At 37.0% G+C, this 9,057-nt stretch overlaps 1 pseudogene; it reads right to left on the bottom strand.

Moving 5' to 3' along the window:
• Positions 4,215-9,057, bottom strand: part of LOC104767003 — a 26,657-nt pseudogene continuing 21,814 nt past the window's right edge.

Raw genomic sequence — 9,057 nt, 5'->3', positions numbered from 1 at the left:
TGTGTATGGAAGTGCTTATCGCGAATATTCAGAAAGCGGAAAGGGATAAGCGGATTATAGGCATTAAGGTGGCCAACAAATGTCCGCAGATAACTCATATTTTGTTTGCTGATCATAGTCTGTTTTTTTTGTAAGGCCTCTCAGAAGGAATGTGGGGCCATCTTAGATGTTCTGAAGAGCTGTCTCGGGGCAACAAATAAATTTTTCAAAATCATCCCTTTACTTTGGTCATAAGGTGCCTGAGCCACTAAGATTGGAATTACAGTCGACTCTTGGTATTACAAACCTTGGTGGTATGGGGTCGTATTTGGGGTTACCGGAGAGTTTGGGGGGTTCAAAAACTAAGGTTTTCTCTTTTGTTCAGGATCGCCTTCAGAGCCGTACTACAGGCTGGACGGCGAAACTGCTTTCCAAAACGGGGGGGGGAAGAGGTTATGATAAAGTCTGTGGCCATTGCTGTCCCGACTTTTGTGATGTTTTGCTTTCATATTCCGAAAACAATTACGTCAAAACTTACCAGTGCAGTGGCAAACTTTTGGTGGAATAGCAATGGTCAGCCCGGGGGAATGCATTGGATCCCTTGGGAGAAGCTTTGTTCTAGTAAGCAATTGGGGAGCTTGTATTTTCGGAATGTGGATGATTTTAACACAACTTTGTTGAAAAAGCAATTATGGCGCTTAATTTAGGCACCATATTCACTGTTTGCACGGGTTTTTAAAAGTAGGTACTACCGGCATTCTAATCCAATGGTACCTCTGAAATCTTATTCTCCATCTTATGGTTGGTGTAGTATTTTTTCTGCTCGATCTCTGGTAAGCAAAGGGCTGATTAGAAGGGTTGGCTCTAGGGATTCTATTTCGATAAGGACAGATCCCTGGGTTCCAGCTCAATGCATGAGACCAGTACATAGCAAGGATTCGTTCAAGGATCCTTTGCTTCAAATTAATGATCTTATTGATCGTGCAAATAAAACATGGCGTATGGATCGGCTAGCTGACCATTTTACTCCGGCTGATGTTGATTTGATTGGAGCTATCCCTTTGAGTATTACTCAGCAACCATACTCTCTAGGTTGGCATTTCTCAAAATCAGGAAAGTATACGGTTAAGTCAGGCTATCATACGGCACGTATGGTTGTCTCCCAGGATACCCAAGTGGTTGTCTATGGTCTCGATATTACGCCTCTTAAGGCTTGTGTTTGGCAGATCCGTTGTCCAATAAAATTACAATATTTTATGTGGCAAGTTCTCTCTGGGTGTCTTTCGGTGACAGTTAATTTAAAACAACGAGGTATTTCTTGTGACTTGGTATGTTCTCGGTGTGGGGCTGAAGGGGAGACTATAAATCATGCTTTATTTGAGTGTCCGCCAGCACGACAGACGTGGGCCCTATATATTGTTCCCACAGGTACCCTGGCATTTCCCACACCTTCGGTGTATGCAAATATGGAACATTTTTTACGGGGGAAAAATCCAGGTTCTCAGGTCCCAGCCTTTCCTTGGATTTTATGGTATATTTGAAAAGCTCAAAATGCAAGAGTTTTTGAGAATGTGGTAGAGCGACGGAATAAAGTGGTGAGGCTAGCGGCAAGTGTGGTAAAGGCTTGGGATGAGCCTCAAAGTGAGGAGGAGGAGTGTCTCCCAATTGCTCCACGACGTCTTCCTCGGCCGGGGGTGGGAGGGGCACCGCTCTCCTTTGTCTTCACAGGTTTCCGGTGTTTTGTTGATGGCTCGTGGAAGGATTCGGATAAGTTTGCTGGTGCAGGATGGGTTTATGGGTCGTCTCAGGGGATCCCTCCGCTTATGGGTGCCTCAAGTTACCGTCGTAGTTTATCCCCACTGCATGCTGAGGTCGAAGCTTTTGTTTGGGTTATGCGCTGCATGATAGGTCACGATTTCAATGATGTGACTTTCCTTACAGACTGTTCAGAATCGATGAAGATGGTGTCTTCTCCCTCCAACTGGCCAGCCTTCTCAGCATACCTCGACGACATCAAGACGGACATGACAAACTTTTCAACGTTCTCTTTGAACTTGATTCCAAGAAAGAATAATGTGCTTGCGGATCGTTTGGCACAAAGTGTTCGTACCCAACAGCAGGCTATCACTTATGTAAATGATTTCGTTCCCAATTGGCTCGCTTCAGCTAATTTTCTCATTTGTTGTCAAAAAAAAAATAATAATAACTCAGGACAGACACGTCTCTAGCTCTTTCTCTTTCTTCAACTTTTTATTTGTTTTCTATTTTTTATTTAATAGACCCTCATCTTCATCCACCTATGGAGATGCCCTTATAGTTTCAAGGTATTTCCATCGTAGAGTTCGCAATTGAATTGAGAGATGGTCCGAAAATTGATGGTCCAAAATGTGTGTGATAGTTTAACTAGAGAAAATATGTGTGATGGTTCAACATTGATGATGCAAAATGTATGTGATAGGTGAAAAAAGCAAAAATAAGAAATTCACATAAACTTCGTTTTTTTCTTTATCTCTTTCTCCGGAAACAAAAAAGGTTAACTAAACACTAAAGCATCTAGATTTCGCTTTAAAAATGAATTTTAGGCTTTCCAACTAAATCGTACTAAACCGAATAATTAGAAATTAAACTGCAACTAACCAGTTTAATGTTGTCGATTGACATCCTCAACCATAAACTGGTTTATAGACGTTATAGTTGTTCTTGCAATAAAAGAAATCTGCTTTTTGTTTCTCGTCCATCCTATCTTTCCTGTTTAACTTAGAGGTGTGAGTTTTCTCCCACATAACATATGACTCTTTATGTGGCTTAATTCTGAATTCTAGCATAACAATGTCCTTAACTGTTGCTAAAATTAATCCCTAGGTGGACTAGAACGATCGTTAAATTTTTTTGTTTATTTGTCTCAAACTCCTACTCTTTGTTGGTCGGGCAATGCTATTCCCCGAAAATCACCATACACTTATTTTTCATGGATACCTAGTTAAAATTATATAATTTATGCAGGAAATAAATACAAAACAACCACGAATTCGATCAAGATATATTAACCAACCTCTTTCGACATTTCCCATTCATCTAATTTATGCAGTAAATAAATACAAAACAACCACGAATTCAATCAGGATATATTAACCAACCTCCTTCGACATTTCCCATTCATCTTCGTTTAGAAATTCTACCTTGAAAGGGGTATAGAGGTTACAACTCAGAGTTCTGTTTGGAAACACGCCAAACAAACACTTTTTTACTCAATCTTATTAAACAAGGTTATTGAATACAAGACTGAATCTAAGCACTCTTTTCTCCTATTTCTAAACACAAACTAGTGTAGATATAAGAGAAGAAACCCAACACTCACCTTCTTAGTTTTTTTTGCTAGCATTGAAGTTTCACAATCTCACACAATAATTCTAGAAGTGTTAACCCTATTTTGCGGCTCGTCCTAAGCTTTTTATACTAAGCCTCACTAAATCCCAACAAAAATATCTTCGAGTATTCTCCTTATGGTAATCGCTTGTACTCCAAGCCTTGTCATTCCTTAAACGTCGAGATGGATATTCTCCATATCTTCACTCCCGATTCGGCTTTATCTTTGTCCAAATCATAGCACTCTAATGACACATCATCTTAGCCAGTCCAACTATGACACGTCAGCTTTGCTTCCTTGTCGAATCTCATACGTCTGTGGTCTGACGCGGAATCCTGTTCCAGTGACTGCATCTTCATACCTATCCACAAATATGTTGTTTTACAACTTTTAACCTATTGTTTCACCCCTTTACTTCACAAAACCCTATTAATAAGTAGAAAATTTCTGCACCATACTATAAACATATTCTCTCTATAATATCGGCGTCTCATCACAGCAACACGACACCTTTCTAATCTTCCCAATCCAGCAGTCACTTTTGAATATCATTTTAACAGATCTGGACCTTTTATTTCCTACTATAACAATTGCAATCTAACACCAGTTATATGTCCATCTATAAGAAAAATTAAACAAACAACATGTCTCATTTAATTAACATCACTAGACTTTAGTTTTTTTAACATCATGACACCAGTTATATGTCCATCTAAGTCGTACCGAAGAACAATAAACATCTGTCATAATGATTTTTGTAAGAAAACGAAGTTATTGTTAACAACTAGCTCTGTATTTGTTGCAAATGAACTTTTGAAGCAAATTTGTACTACATTCAAGATACATATGCTTCATGATATATCTCTTGTCAAGCTTCTACTTCTGAAGGGTTGTTGATTGTTATGTTGATTAATAGCAAAGGTGGATGCTCTTTTATCAGAAGACTCTGAAGGAATCCGATCATCTGTGCATGTGAAGCAATGTCATTATGTCAGTCAATATTAGAAATATATTTATAATTAATCAACATAGTTGTCATATGGTCGCAGGTCGATGTAAAGAATACCAAAGCGAAGGCAACGCATAGAAGGCTGAATCCAGGAAAATAGAACGGTGCATTTTCGGAGAGAAACAACGCTATAATATCACACCAAATTTAATTTTTTGTTAAACACAATAGAAATTTTTTTCTCGATGATGACTAATTAATTAACTCTCTAAAGTAAGAAATGAATGGTGTGTTTTTCAATGGATAATGACTAATGAACTGTGTTCATTGTTCAATTTTATGTGTTTACATATGTACCTGTCAATGGACTAAATACAAATGGAGCCACAACTCCAGCAAAAGCTTTTACTCCGGATATGCATCCTTGGACCTTGCCCTAGAACGAGATGGAAAAAACGAAAAGAAAGACATCATTATGTTATTGAAACTATAACTGTGATGGTAATAAATTTAAAAATATGAATTATGGTAATTAATCTTGTTAGTCTTCTTTTGTATGTTAATTTTTAACCAAAATAGACTGTTGATTTGTGGATATGATCGTTACATATCTTAAAAGCCGTACCATTTAATCGTTAAACTTTGTGGAACTTGAAGCCAAGCCGAGAGTGGATTGGTCATATTCTTGTATATTACTCAAGATCTCTTACTTCAAATGTGAGAATTCTAACGTTCTTCTAACTATATATCTTAACAAAACCTCATTATGGGAAGGATTTAGGGTCTGATCAGCCAGTCCAGTTATGGGTTTCTCAAACCGTACTAGGGTAGAATCAAATTCGGTTCAGTTGTGTTAACGTGTGTTCAAACTCTAATACTTGTTAAGTACGGTAAGCCTTCAAATATATCGAACCTGATCTCTTAATTATATTGGAACCCTAAAATATACAATCACACAATCAACAAATCAAAACCCTAAGTTTTGAAACCCTAAACCCTAAAACTTTAAAATTCGGATTGCTTGAGGTTTAGAATTGCTTAGGATAAGATTGATTGTTATTGTTTTTGATTGATTCTATGTCTTGCATAAATTGAAACTTAAAATCGGAATTTTGTCTTGCATGAAACCCTAAAACTAAGAACTTAAAATCGAAACCCTAGAGAAAAGTTTTTCTTAAAACCTCTTGTCCTAATTCTATTCAGAATAGGAAAATTTACTAACTAAAAAGGAAATAATATTATCTAGAGAAAAGGAAAAATTTAAAACTTAAAATTATTTGCATATTTCCTTGTCCATACTAGATTATATTTTTGTCTAGGATTGTTTCATGCATATATTAACTATATTTTAAAAGACAAAAACTATATATTAAAAGACAAGAAATTATTTACTAAAATTGGCATGGTTCGGTCTTAAATACCGCATGGCCTAGACAAAATTAATTCCATGGTTCGGTCTTAAATACCGCATGGCATAATCCAAAACAATTGGCATGGTTCGGTCTTAAATACCGCATGGCCTAGACTAAAGCGATTGCATGTTTCGGTCTTAAATACCGCATGAAAATAATCGGGTGCATGTTTTGTATTTTATAGATGTCCAAGATCGACAATCTCCTATATGCTGCACTTAATGTCTCTGGAGACAATTATTTACAATGGGCATTGGACACTAAAATTACCCTGAAATCAAAGGACCTATGTGAGTGCATTGAGTAGATGTCCAATGATTGTACTGAAAAGAGTAGGTACACGACAATTTTGCTAATACGCCATCATCTTGCTGAGAGTCTCAAGAACCAGTACCTTACCATTGAGAATCCTCTTGACCTTTGGACAGAGTTGAAAAACAGATATGGACACCAAAAGACGGTGCTCCTACCAAAGGCTCAATTCGATTGGAAAAACCTAAGGATCCAGGATTTTAAATCCGTGGATGGGTATAATTCAGAGCTATTTAAGATAGTCTCGATCTTGAAGTTATGTGGTAAGAAGGTTATTGAGGAAGACTTGCTAGAGAAAACATTCTCAACCTTTCACACCAATAAAATACTGCTTCAGCAACAATAACGTGAAAAGGGCTTTAAGACATATGCAAGTCTAATCTCTTGTTTGCTACTTGCTGAGCATAACAATGAGTTATTAGTAATGAACAGTGCAATGAGACCTCCTGGTTCTGCCCCATTACCAGAAGCCCACAAGGTTGATATGACCAAGAAAGAGCCTAAAGAGACTAACTACGTCTATAGAAGCAAGTATCACGGCCGTGGCCGTGGTGAAAGAGGACGTGGTGGTTGTGGAAATTACCATGGAAATAATTATGATGGTCATGGCCGTGGGAATCGATTAGACTTTGGTCGTGGTCGAGGTAGAGGCCGCGGAATTTTCAAACCGCAACATAAGACCAAATCCATTTGCCATAGATGTGGTATGGAGAATCATTGGGTAAAGACATACAGAACACCTAATCATCTTGTTGATCTCTATCAAGAGAATTTGAAAAAAGAATCCAGAAGCTAATCTGGTTCATCTCGATGGTGAAGGAGATTTCGACCATGAGAATGATGACCAATTGGATTATGAGACTTCGGATTGTCTAGGAGAGGATAATTAAATTTAAAATATTGTCTTGATTTAATTTCCATGTTTTATGCTTTGAATTTTATTGGATTATGATTTTGGTTTAAATTCAATTATTTTATTTCCTTCAATATATTTTTGTTTGTTTTATTCTTTTATGTCTAAAACATAATTCTTGTCCATATTGAGAAATGACTGAGGACAAGAATATAATTGTGGTGGATAGTGGATTAAACCACACAATTTTAAATGATAAGAGATATTTTGCAAAATCTCAATTTGAAAAATGCCAATATTAGCTTAATAGCAGGTATAGCAAGTCTAATGACACACATATTGAAATAAGTGATGTTTTATATTCACCCAGCTCAAAGAGGAGCTTATTNACAGAACACCTAATCATCTTGTTGATCTCTATCAAGAGAATTTGAAAAAAGAATCCAGAAGCTAATCTGGTTCATCTCGATGGTGAAGGAGATTTCGACCATGAGAATGATGACCAATTGGATTATGAGACTTCGGATTGTCTAGGAGAGGATAATTAAATTTAAAATATTGTCTTGATTTAATTTCCATGTTTTATGCTTTGAATTTTATTGGATTATGATTTTGGTTTAAATTCAATTATTTTATTTCCTTCAATATATTTTTGTTTGTTTTATTCTTTTATGTCTAAAACATAATTCTTGTCCATATTGAGAAATGACTGAGGACAAGAATATAATTGTGGTGGATAGTGGATTAAACCACACAATTTTAAATGATAAGAGATATTTTGCAAAATCTCAATTTGAAAAATGCCAATATTAGCTTAATAGCAGGTATAGCAAGTCTAATGACACACATATTGAAATAAGTGATGTTTTATATTCACCCAGCTCAAAGAGGAGCTTATTGAGTTTCAAAGATATTCGTTTGAATGGTTTCCATGTTGAAACTAAGGGTGAAGGAAACGAAGAGTTCCTACATATTACTGAAATCACCCAAGGATCTAAAAAAATCCTAGAGACTATACCCACATTATCCACTGGTCTTTACCATGCTAAGATTAATATGATTGAGGCTAATATGGCAATGAACAAGATGTTCAATGAACAATTCACTTTATGGCATGACCGGCTTGACCATCTGGGTTTTAACATGATGCGTAAGCTAATTATGAATTCAATGGGCACACTCTTAAAGAGAGACGAGTTATCCCTAAAAATCTCACGTGTGTAGCATGTGCACAAGGGAAACTCATTATAAGGCCATCACCAGTGAAAGTCACTGAAAAGACTTTAAATTTTTTGGAAAGGATACAAGGAGATATATGTGGACCAATACACCCACCTTGTGGGACATTTAGATATTTTATGGTCCTTATTGATGCATCGACCAGATGGTCGCATGTTTGTCTATCATCAACTAGAAACCTTGCGTTTGCTAGATTGCTGGCCCAGTTCATACGTCTGCGAGCCCACTTTCTAGATTTTCCACTTAAGACTATACGTCTAGAAAATAATGGTCAATTTACATCCCAAGCGTTTAATGATTATTATATGTCCATGGGGGTAAGTGTGGAACATCCTATGACACATGTACATACACATAATGGATTAGTTGAATCCTTTATTAAACGTATTCAATTAATTGTTCGACCATTACTCATGAGGTCGAAGCTTCCTGTGTCGGCTTGGGGACACACAGTATTACATGCAGCAGAGCTTATACGCATCAGGCCATCTAGTGAACATAAATATGCGCCATCCCAATTATTAACGGGTCATGAGCCAGACATATCCCATCTAAAAATATTCGGGTGTGCCGTTTATGTACCGATTGCTCCATCACAGAGAACAAAGATGGTTACTCAAAAGAGGATGGGAATATATGTTGGATATGATTCTCCCACCATTATTAAGTATCTAGAGCCAACTACGGGTGATTTATTTAAGGCTAGATACGCGGATTGTCAGTTTGCTGAATCTGAATTTCCTATTTTGGGTGGAGAGACGAACAAGCTGGTCAAAGAAATATCATGGAATCCAACATCCTTAAATTGGCAAGATCCTCGGACTCTAGCATGTAAGGCAGAGGTCCAAAAGATTATACATTTACAAAAGCTAGCTAATCAATTGCCAGATTCCTTTGCTGACCCAAAGAGAGTTATGAAATCGTACATACCAGCTTGTAATGCACC

The sequence above is a fragment of the Camelina sativa genome, chromosome 19 (genome assembly GCF_000633955.1).
Source record: "Camelina sativa cultivar DH55 chromosome 19, Cs, whole genome shotgun sequence".
NCBI lineage: Eukaryota > Viridiplantae > Streptophyta > Magnoliopsida > Brassicales > Brassicaceae > Camelina > Camelina sativa.
The sequence above is the reverse complement of the archived record's forward strand: the minus strand, read 5'-3'. Positions and strand labels throughout refer to the sequence as shown.